The sequence below is a fragment of the Hemitrygon akajei genome, unplaced genomic scaffold (assembly GCF_048418815.1).
Source record: "Hemitrygon akajei unplaced genomic scaffold, sHemAka1.3 Scf000066, whole genome shotgun sequence".
Lineage (NCBI taxonomy): Eukaryota > Metazoa > Chordata > Chondrichthyes > Myliobatiformes > Dasyatidae > Hemitrygon > Hemitrygon akajei.
In genome coordinates, this window is record NW_027331952.1 from 1,860,489 (window position 1) to 1,871,911 (window position 11,423).

General features: G+C 45.1%; 1 non-coding gene across 1 annotated transcript; it reads right to left on the reverse strand.

Moving 5' to 3' along the window:
- Positions 1 to 9,618: 9,618 nt before the first annotated feature.
- On the reverse strand, positions 9,619 to 9,734 carry trnal-uaa (transfer RNA leucine (anticodon UAA)). The gene is made up of 2 exons: positions 9,697 to 9,734; positions 9,619 to 9,664 (listed from the first exon to the last, which is right to left on the reverse strand). It is a non-coding gene; the product is annotated as a tRNA-Leu (tRNA).
- Between the last annotated feature and the right edge of the window lie 1,689 nt (positions 9,735 to 11,423).

An 11,423-nucleotide genomic window follows, 5' to 3' on the forward strand; every position in this document is an offset into this window, starting at 1 on the left:
TGTGGTGTTATGTTAAGGTATCTCAGTACCTGCACCAACACTTGCATCAATGTGGTGTTATGTTAAGGTATCTCAGTACCTGCACCAACACTTGCATCAATGTGGTGTTATGCTAAGGTATCTCAGTACCTGCACCAACACTTGCATCAATGTGGTGTTATGTTAAGGTATCTCAGTACCTGCACCAACACTTGCATCTACGGCCTGATGCAGAGGAAGTTCAGAGATGAGCTGAAAAATGGGATGAGATACGCGTTGACAATAAATTGGTTGTTATGTAATTAACAGTAATAATATCCGAGTCGAACTTGATTGCAGTTGCAAATGAAATTTCAAAGGCTTCTTTATTTTAGTATTTCAAATACCCAGGAATGCAGATTGAGAGAGTTCGCAGTTTTGAGGAAAAGCACTCTAAGAAAATTGAAAAGGTAAGTGCATATCTGTAGTGGGAGATTGATAGCTTAAACACTTAATGACATTAATAACGAGGAATGTGTTCTGTATAAGGTGATTTTCCATCCTGGTAACATTAACGCCAGCAGTTGAAAACAAATTGCCTCTTGATAATTAATTTTATAATAACGATAACAGAGAACTTGGTAGTCCAGACTCTGCCCTAATGCCACATTTATTTCAAAATAAACTCCGCCTTTTAAGCCGAATAGTTTAAATAGATATACCTTGTAAAGAAAATCTCCCATTACTTACTTAGAAGTGAAGCAGTTTGTGGCGTTTCCATAATGACTCGATAACTTGTTAAGTTTTCGGGTTATTTCGTTTGACATCTGGTCAAGAGGAAGAAATAAGCTTTAGGAAGCTGACCTCAGGATTGGAAGGCAACGATCAGACATGACTGTAAATTTACAAAGTAGCCGGGGACAAACTGAAGAATGGAATTTGGATAAATAGAAACATCTACAGAAGGTCTGCAGTAGTTTTAAAGGAAACCCCAAGCCATTCTAGATGTATGTGAAGAATAAGATGACCAGAGTGAGTGTAGGACCGGTCGGGGATAGAAGATGAAACAAGCCCCTGAAGTCCGGGGAAGAAGGGCAGGTCCTGAATGAAGACTTCAGTTCAGTACTCACCAGTGAGAGGGACATTTGTGAGGACAGCCTTAAACGGCCCGATGTGCGACAACATATCGAGGTTAAAAGAGAGGATGTGCTGGAACTTCTGAAAAAAAACATTAGAACAGATAAGTCCTCTTGAGTGTTCGGGAGAAACCCTGGGTGACTGCGGGAAACTGTGATTCCTACTTCAGTGACGGGCAAATTATCGGAGAATATTCTTAGAAACAAGATTTTCGAGAATCCGGAGAACCATTACCTGGTTTTGGAGGATCAGTATGGCTTTGTGAGGGGCAGACCATGTCTCACGAACCTGGTTCAAATCTGTGAGGGTGTGACGGTTATACTTTCGATTAACCATGGTAGGGCCTTTCAGAAGGCTTGGTATCCTGGGAAAGTCGTCTTGTGGATTCAGGACTGACGCCCAAGAAGCCAGAGGGTAGTTGTGGATGGAGAGTTTTCTCCCGGATGTTGGTGCTGGTAATGTCCCGCAGAGATCTGTTCTGAGACCCCCGGATATCTGAGCTTTAAAAATGATGTTAGTAAGGAAAAGGAAGGGTGGGTGATTGAATTTGCAATGATGTGGAAGTTGGTGGAAACATGGACAGTGCGGAAGGTTATCATAGATTACAACAGTACAATGACTGGACGGAGAGCAGCTCTGAAAAGATACAGATGGAGATCGACCCGGAACGTTACGGAGTGATTCACTTTGGAAGGATGAATTTGAAGGCAGAGGTGATACTTTCTCGAGTCAAACGAGGGCCGCACATTAGTAAGAGTTTTACAATGGAAACAGAGTGGTGAGACTTTCTCCAATCAGCCGAGGCAAGGTCGTCGGTGCGAATATCGCAATAGTCACGGAGTGGTTCACTGCAGGAGCAGGAAGAAGTGTGATTGACAGGTGAGCTTGAACACTTCCGCTGTTCTGCACAGACTCATAGTGACGCTCGAAAGGCAATATAACTAACAGTAAGTCAGGAGAAAAAAATGCAACTTTGTGGCAAATAATAGAACAGCTTGGGAACCTGCGGATAGTTCACAGATTTCACTTGCTACATCTGTTCAAACAGGGAATGGCTAGAGAAAGAGTGGTAGAATTGTGACAGGTTTGAGAATATCTTGAAAGTTAAACAGACTGCATCGCATGTCAAGGGTATGGGGTGGTCAAGTCTTTCTCTGGCAGGGGTCAGGTTCGTGTCAAACAGCCAATATTGTTCTTTAAACTGTCAACAGCCCTCGCTAATTTTCCGAATACACGCTCCGTTTTTTTTTCTCGCAAGTCTCTGGAATATCGCTGTGGATCTTTTAATATATTTGGAGGAACATAAGTGCAGTGTATTTTATTGTAATGTATGTCAGCTGTCACTGTGACTTCTATCATTCAAAACGCCCGGAATAGCTGGAAGGAACGAAAGAAGAGATGAACGAATGTTCCCCTTTAATAAAGAAGTGTTGTCTATTCCCTAGCCAGGACAAACTCCTTCCTTCAATTTCAGAAGCGAATGTGCTCTGTCAAATCTTACAAAATGAACCGACTTCACGATAAATGCCTACTTTAAATGCAACACAGATATAAAAATGTCCCATTTAAATAGCTGAAGCCAGGTATCATTGAAAATAACATGAAAAAACGCACATTACAAATTGTCCTAAAGTAAATAGATTGCAATATGACTTGAGGAGCCAAATTCATGATACGGCGAGAGAGTGAATATAAATAGTTTAACGTAAGTGTCTGTGTAGTAGGTTGTCACTAATGTCCCTGGCGTGATAGCCACGCTGATTGCCTCAGTGGAATTGCTGTCACCTCAATAAAAGTCTACGAAACCGATCCCCGGTCCATCTGAACAGCTGAAACGTTCCGTACAACTGAACGCTGCTTCTGACGGAATATGGGTTATCCGGCGATTTACTACATCGCGGGCATTTTCTATCCCGTACTTGTAGCGGTCGGTGTCCCCGGTAAGTTGCCGGACTTTATGTATGGTGTTGTCGTTACTGCGCTGCGGTATCCGCACTGTTACAAAACACAGATGCTACCGTCGGCTGAAACGTGTTTCCGGAATCGAGGATTCAAGCATCTGATTGTTTTATTTCCATTTTCTTAGTTTGATCGAAGTGATTTTTTATTTGTCAATTACGTTCGTGCCGATATTGAAATTGTTTCATAATTTCACCTGGTTAGGCTTTCTGAACTGATGCTGGTCTCTGCTTTTCTAGGTACGAGTTTCTATCAGTGTGGACTCTTCGACCTTATAACAGCAAGGGCAGTTTATTGAATGACGGTCCGGTCTATTTTCGACACGTAGGTCTATTCTTACATAAGTCAGGATAAAATGTGTTTTTGATTCCACTTTTCACCGCTGCAAACAATCCCATCAGTATTTCACCTTTAATAATTGAAATGGTGTTTACTGGGACGATCTTCCGTTCACCGGTACGTGAGTCTGGAACAGAGTCTTTGTTCTGAACGGTGGGAAGGTCGCCAATGCACTGATATTCACAAGCGTCATTGACCTGCAGCCGGAGTGCAGTGACAGAGACTGCACACTCTGGACACCCGCTATCCACTTCCAATCAGACCATATCCATGGGGGCATTCAGAGAGTTGCCGCTGACAATATTTCTATTTTGCTTTCCAATTTCTTGAGGTTAATTTACCGGCGATTGTGATCCTATCTCGGCGAAAATGCGGAGTCTGCAAATGCATCACCCGTTACCTGGTTGGAATGCCATCAGCGGATCTGATGGTGGTTGTCGTTGTTGCTTTAGTGAACAGACCAACAATATCTACATTTATTTTAATTATATTTCTTTATTTCCAATTCATTGCAGTAAATTTAACGGCGATTGTGATCCTATTTCGTGGAAAATGCGGACTCTCCAAATGCATCACCCGTTACCTGGTTGGAATGGCAACAGCGGATCTGATGGTGGTTATGGTTGTTGTTTTAGTGGAACACACCAACAATATCTACATGTATTCCAGATCCCTACTCATCACTCCTGTATGCGCACTGACACTTGTTTTTGGGAGGGCAGCGACGCACTGTTCAGTTTGGTTTACGGTCAGTTTTACCTTCGATCGGTTCATCGCAATATGTTGTCGAGAGCTGCGGGAACGATACTGCACTGAGAGAACAGCAACAGCAGTTATCATGACCGTGGTTATAGTGAGCTGCGGGAGATGTGTCCCGTTATACTTTGCCATTGAACCTTACGTCATCATTGACAACACGCCGTGGCGGTGCACAGGCTCATATGAATACGTTACTTCACCCATGTGGAGAGGATACGAATTACTGGAGAGTATTTTAACACCATTGCTTCCAATCGGCTTAATCCTGGTGTTTAACGGTTTAACTGTAAGACATATCGTTGTGGCAAATAGAGTCCACAGAAGGCTTCGGCACAGCAGCGACAATCAAAAAGATACCGAGGTGGAAAAACGCAGAAGATCGATGATTTTGCTGTTTTCTATATCAGCTAACTTCGTATTATCTTGGATGCCCTATGTAGTCCATACCCTGAAATGGCAAGTGCAAAACTATTTTTACCAGGACAGATATTTGAGTTCCCCGGTATACATCCTACAACAGTTTGGGTCCATGTTACAATTTCTCAGCGTGTGCACCAATACTTGTATCTATACACTGACACAGAGGAAATTCAGGGAAGAGCTGAAGAATGGAATGACGTATGTGTTCACATTAAATGGCCACCTGTGTAGATAACGCACGCGTCCAATGATAATACCGCGAAGTTTTCAAATAAAGCAGTTTTACAATGAACAGGATTGGCAAATACTTCTTGAATTCAAACAGTCATATGCCCGGTCGTCGGGAAAATGCAGAATTGGCGGAAGATTGCTGACTTCATGCAGTTCAGGTCGGTAACAATGGGAACGTTCAGTGCTGCTGACGTGATTGTTACTTTGGTTGAAGTATGTTCCAAACTATCACAGACACTCGACTGTCACAAGGGCTGGGATGGCTTCAGAACTTTCTGTGTTTTAGGGTCTGGTGAAAGAGTGTAAAGGGAGTGCTCTGCAGTTGGTGTAGACGGGCAAGGTGAGATTCTCCGCAGGTGAACAACAAGACATTTGGAGCTTTTAACGATCTTTACCGAGGAGCCGTCGATCTTCAGCGGGGAGTGGTCGCTCAGTGTCCTCCTGAAGTCAACAGCCATCTCTTTTGGTTTGTTCACATTAAGAGACAGGTTGTTGGCTCTGCACCAATCCGTTAGCCGTTGCACCTCCTGACTCGTAAGCTGGCTCGTCGTTCCTGTTGATGAGACCCACCATGGTCTTGTCATCGGCGAACTTGATGATGTGGTTCGAGCTGTGTGTTGCAGCACAGTCGTGGGTCAACAGAGGGAACAGCAGTGGGCTGAGCACACAGCCCTGGGGGGCCCCTGGGCTCAGTGTGATGGTGTTGGAGATGCTGCTCCCGATCCGGACTGACTGAGGTCTAGGATCCAGTTGCAGAGGGGGATGTTCAGGCCCAGTAGGCTCAGTTTTCCAATCAGTTTCTGAGGGATAATTGTGTTGAATGCTGAACTGAAGTCTATGAACAGCATCCGAACGTATGTGTCTTTTTTGTCCAGGTTGGTTTGGGCCAGGTGAAGGGTGGCGGCAAAGGCGTCATCTGTTGAGCGGTTGGGACGGTACACAAACTGCAGGGGGCCCAGTGAGGGGGGCAGAAGGGTCTTGATATGCCTCATGACGAGCCTCTCGAAACACTTCATGATGATGGATGTGAGTGCAACGGGACGGTAGTCATTGAGGTAGGACACTGAAGACTTCTTCGGCACGGGGACGATGGTGGCGGCCTTGAAGCGCGTTGGAACGGTGGCGCTGCTCAGGCAGATGTTGAAGATGTCAGTGAAAACTTCTGCTAGCTGGTCTGCACATCCTCTGAGCACTCTACCAGGGATGTTGTCTGGTCCAGCAGCCTTCCGTGGGTTGACCATGCACAGGGTTCTTCTCACATCGGCCACAGTGAGACACAGCACCTGGTCATTAGGAGGAGGGGTGGACTTCCTCGCCGTCATGTCATTTTCCGCCTCAGAACGGGCGTAGAAGTTATTCAGCGCATCTGGGAGGGAGGTATCACCTGCACAGTCAGTTGATGGTGTCCTGTAATTGCTGATGTTCTGGATGCCCTTCCACATGCGCCGCGTGTCGCCACTGTCCTGGAAGTGGGTGTAGATTAGCAGGGCGTGTGTACGCTTTGACCCTCTGATAGCTCGGAATAGTTTGGCCCTTGCTGTTGATAGAGCTGCCTTGTCGCCTGCTCTGAAGGTGGAGTCGCGGGTCCTGAGCAGCGCACGCACCTCCTCGGCCATCCATGGCTTCTGGTTAGCGCGTATAGTGATGGTCTTGGACAGAGTAACATCATCAATGCACTTGCTGATGTAGCTGGTCACTGATGTTGTGTACTCCTCTAAGCTGGTAGAGTCGCCTTCAGTTGCAGCCTCCCTAAAGATGTTCCAGTCAGTGTGCTCAAAGCAGTCTTGAAGAGCAGAGATGGCTCCTGCTGGCCAGGTTTACACCTGCTTCTGAACTGGTCTGGAGCGTCTGACGAGCGTTCTGTATGCTGGGATTAGCATAATATAAATGAGGTTTGAGTAACCGAGCTGGGGGCGGGGCTCTACCCGGTACGCGTCGGTGATGTTTGTATAAGCAAGGTCCAACGAGCCCCACTCCCCCCGTTACAAAGTCCACATACTGATGGAATTTGGGGAGCACTGACTTAAGGTTCATGTGGTTAAAGCCACCGGCGACAATAAACTGTCCACCGGGGTGTGCGCTCTGCAGTTCACTAATAGCCCCGTACAGTTCACAGAGCGCCTCCTTAGCATTAGGAATGTAGACCAAAGGTGAATTCTCATGGTAAATAAAATGGTCTGCATCTAACAGCCACAAACCCCACTTGCGAAGAGCAGTGTCTGGAATCCAGCACAGAGTTCTTACACCATTCCGTGTTGATGTAAATACACACACCACCACCGCGAGTCTTACCGGAGAGAGCTGCATCCGTGTCCGCTCGAAATAAGGAGAGCCCGTGTAGCTGAATGGCAGGGTCCGAAATTCCATGAGTGAGCCATGTCTCTGTGAAAACAAACGCAGAGCAGACTCTGTACTCCCGCAGAGTATTTCGTTGAAGTCGGATGTAGTCCACTTTATTGTCCAGGGAGCGAACATTAGAAAACAGAATGGACGGGAGAGCCGGCCGGCTCGGGTTCGCTTTTTGCCTGGTTCGGACCCCTGCCTGCTTGCCTCGCTTCCGCTTTCTCGCACATCGGTTACGATGTCTCCATCTCCGGTTACCAGCATCTGGGGAGTCCGCGGAATTTAGGCCCGTTCCCCTCAGCAAGCCGACGTCGCGTAATTCAGCCAGCAGATCTTTGTGGAGGTTTGTTTTTGGGCGATCTCTGTATTGTAGTGGTAGCTGGCGATGGTAGATAGCCGCTCTGTTATCCATGTACCCTAATCGAAAATTGAGTATTAAACTTAAATTTGAAAATTAAATTAAAGTAACACCAGGTCCGAAAGGCCGCTGCTGCCGGGCCGCGCCAGTTACAAACTTCAGTGGCGAGATGGGAGAGACTGCACACACAACTGTTGTCTGGGTGCTTCAGCTTTTTTTTTTATTTTCAATAACCTTGTCACCGAGTTGCTTGGAGTGTTCTTTTGTCTTCTTGGTGCAGCTTTTGCCAGGACATTGACGCAACAGGGAATGGTCCCGGTGTAATTGAAACATCCTGACTGCACACAGTGAACTCCATTTAACTAATTATAGGAATTCTAAAACCAATTGGCTGCACCAGTGATGATTTGGTGTGTCATACTAAAGGGGGTGAATACACATTGAATGGATTTTTTATCACTTTGTAGATTTCATTCTCATTTTGACACGAAATAGTCCTTCTGTTATTCAGTGCAAAACAAAATTAAACCAGTGTGGATTAATGGTGTAAAAAAAAGCATGAAAACTTTGAAGTTGGGTTTGAATACTTTCTGTAGGTGCCGTTACAGTAGGACCGATGTTGTCCTTGATACTGCTGAATGTGTGTTCTCACTCCTTTATGTCTGCTGCCCAATGGAAGGTGTGAGAAGAAGGAATGATAGGAGCGGGAAAGGTATTTTGATTATGTTAACTGCTTTCCGAGGGCAGCAGGAAATGCAGCCGGAGTCAATGGAGGGAGGAAAGTTTCTGTGGCAGACTGTACTATGATCACTAAGTCCGTCTCTACTATGACTTCAGAAATTGCCACACCTCTCTCATCTGGACTCAACATCATTTACAATTACTGAGCCTACTCACCACGCTGATCAAGAATCCCTTTCACAAGAATCAGAATCGGTTTTAATATCACCGGCATGTGTTGTGAAATTCTACAACTGTTCCCCTCAGGTAGTAGGTACAGAAGCCTGAAGACAAACACTCGGCGATTCAGGAACAGCTTCTTACCCTCTAACATCCGATTCCTAAATGGGCACTCAAACCTTACGTCACTTTGTCAAATTTGCGGAAAAGGTATTACTCGGGCACGAAGGGAGATCGCTTTTGAAAGTCTTTATTATAACATGATACGTATTATGGAGCGCTCAACCTCTTACAGCAGAGTTCTTGAGACTCTCCCCAAGTACACAGACTTTTCTCATTGTGCAGACATAGTGTATGCTATCAAAAGCTTCCAAGCATGTTTGTGAAATACAGAATGCAAGCAGATAATTCCTTTACTCAATAATCATGTCTCAGCACAGTACAAAATTATATAATCAGGTTACTATTTTCCTTATCTATTGGAAGCTACTTCTACCTGCAGCCTTGAAGCGAGAACAGTTACACAGTTCAAGTATAGAAGAAACAGAACATCACTCAGTCCAGGAGGAGTTGAAGGCTGCTGTGTAAAAAAAAAAAACTCTTTAACCCCTTAGTATCTGGCTAATAACAATATTTCTTCAACAGTTCTCCTTGTTGATCTTTTCCAGATCAACAATCCTCACATGGTAATTCCTCCACTTCCTCATAAGCGGGTTCATATACATAGGGGAAGGGTCTTTACTTTGCAGGGTAGAACTTTTCGCCCCATCGGTGTACTTGGACTAGGACACTGGGACACCACCGGTACCTTAGGGCTGGTCGAAGTCCCTTTTATCAACTGACTACAGCCCATCCTCAAGAACCCACATACACAACACCCCAAAATACATACCACAGTCACTATTATAATTCCATGCATGATCTATTTTCCCGATCCGGGAAAGCATTCCCATAGCCCTTCCCACCGGTATCCTCCGCCATTAAATGTTTTCAAATTGTTCTCCCATCTTCCTCATCTCCACAACCTTTTCCAGTACGTGCTGGTTCAAGTCAGTTATATTTTCTGAAATATCAGGGATGTAGGTACAACATTCGTTCCCTATCATATTATCTTAATTGCTTCTTTCTCATACTCCCAAACAGTCCACGCTTTGGTCGCTCAGTAAAATTACAGTGATTGCATTATAAAAACAGCAAGTGAAAAACAGAGTATTTGTCAGGAGTGGGGCTCGAACCCACGCCTCCAGGTGGAGACCAGAACACTCGCGTTTACTAGGAAGCGACTTGCTCGAATTAAGTCAGGCGCATTAGACCACTCGGCCACCCTGACAGCCCCTGCAGTACTCTCTCCACATGCCAGATAAACAGCTGTATTTCGGAATATTCTGACTGACTGTTTTGTTGAGCGGGTGTACATATAAACACACTCTATATCCTGGGATTTTAAATGAATATGGACGGGATGCATTTTGTCAGGTTGCCGAGCATGTGCGGAATCAGAGCGTACAGCATCACAGCACTGGAATTGTGCTGCACTCCGTTCAGGCCATCCTCCAGAGAAAGGATGACGCGGATTCGGAGAGTGTGCAGAAGAGCATCACCAAGATGCTACCTGAATTAGACGGTTTGTGCAATAACGAGAGTTTAGTCAAACTTGTTCTTTTTCTCTGGAGCATCGGAGATGAAGGGGGATCTGACAGACGTTTCTTAGATTTTCAGGCATAGATATTGGTAGAGCAGCAGAAATTATCTCCGCTCCAGGGTTTACATGTCTTAAAACGATCCCCTCTTAGGGCATACATTTCAACCAAGAGGGGATCGTTTTAAACAAGATGTGCCAACACACTATCACTCTATGTCGGCAAGACGGACTGATTGTTGTCTTCAGCAGAGGGAAAACCAAAGGTTTTTGAGCTAGTTCTCCTTGGAGGATCAGAGGCGGGGCGCGTATTTAACTTTAAATTGTTGGTATAACTCTTTCCTCTGCTTTCTTAGGAGACTGCGGAGATTCAGCATGACATCAAAAACCTTGATGAGCTTCTATAGATGTGTCGTAGAGAGTATATTGTCTGTCCGCAACAAGACGTGGTACGGAAATACCATACCTTTGAAGGAAAATCTTTAAAAAGTTAGTGAATTCGGCTCAGTCCATCACGGGAAATCACTCGCAAACATTAAGCAGATCCACATAAAACAATGTAATCGGAAAACAGCATCCACCGTCAGAGGTCGTCACCATCCTGCCATGCTCTTTTTGCGCTGCTGCCATCGAGTAGATGGTACAGGAGACTCAGGACTCGCACCACCACGTTCAAGAACAGTTACTACCCATCAGCAATCAGACCTTTCATCAACAGGTGATAATGTACGCTCACATACCCATCCATTAAATAATCTGACAACCAATGATTTCACTTCAGAAACTTTTCTATATTGAATAGCTGAGTATGCCAGGAAGAGCTCAGCAGACCAGGCAGCATCTGTGGAAAAGCGTAAGCAGTCGGCGTTTCGGGACGAGATGCTTCACCGTGAATTGTTTTTTCTGAATAAATCACTCACTCAGAATTCGGTGTACGGTGACCTGTTGCAATACGATGAACAGTGTCAACAACATAATCTTATCCTCCAACAGTTTTTCTAATCCACCTCAACAACCCAGGGTTTGTTTACAGAAACAACGTCGCCTCGATTGAACGCTTAAAGACAAATTTTGTCAGGAGTGGGATTCGAACCGACGACCCCAGACGTCGGAAGACTTTCATTCCTTGAGTCTGGCGCCTTATATCACTCGGCCATCCTGACAACTTTTGATGTGTGTTTGAGAACGGAATATATGCCTGATTTGTAAAAAAACGTCATATCCACTCAACCACATATATCATCCTGTCAATCGGAAATGAAACCAGAGTGTTACAGTTTGTTCAGGTTAGGCAACTTCTGTGTAAAGTAAAGCTGTAAAATATTACAATTCGAAGACTCGTGAGACGCGTCTCGGCAAGAATTTGGGAAGGACGTTTGT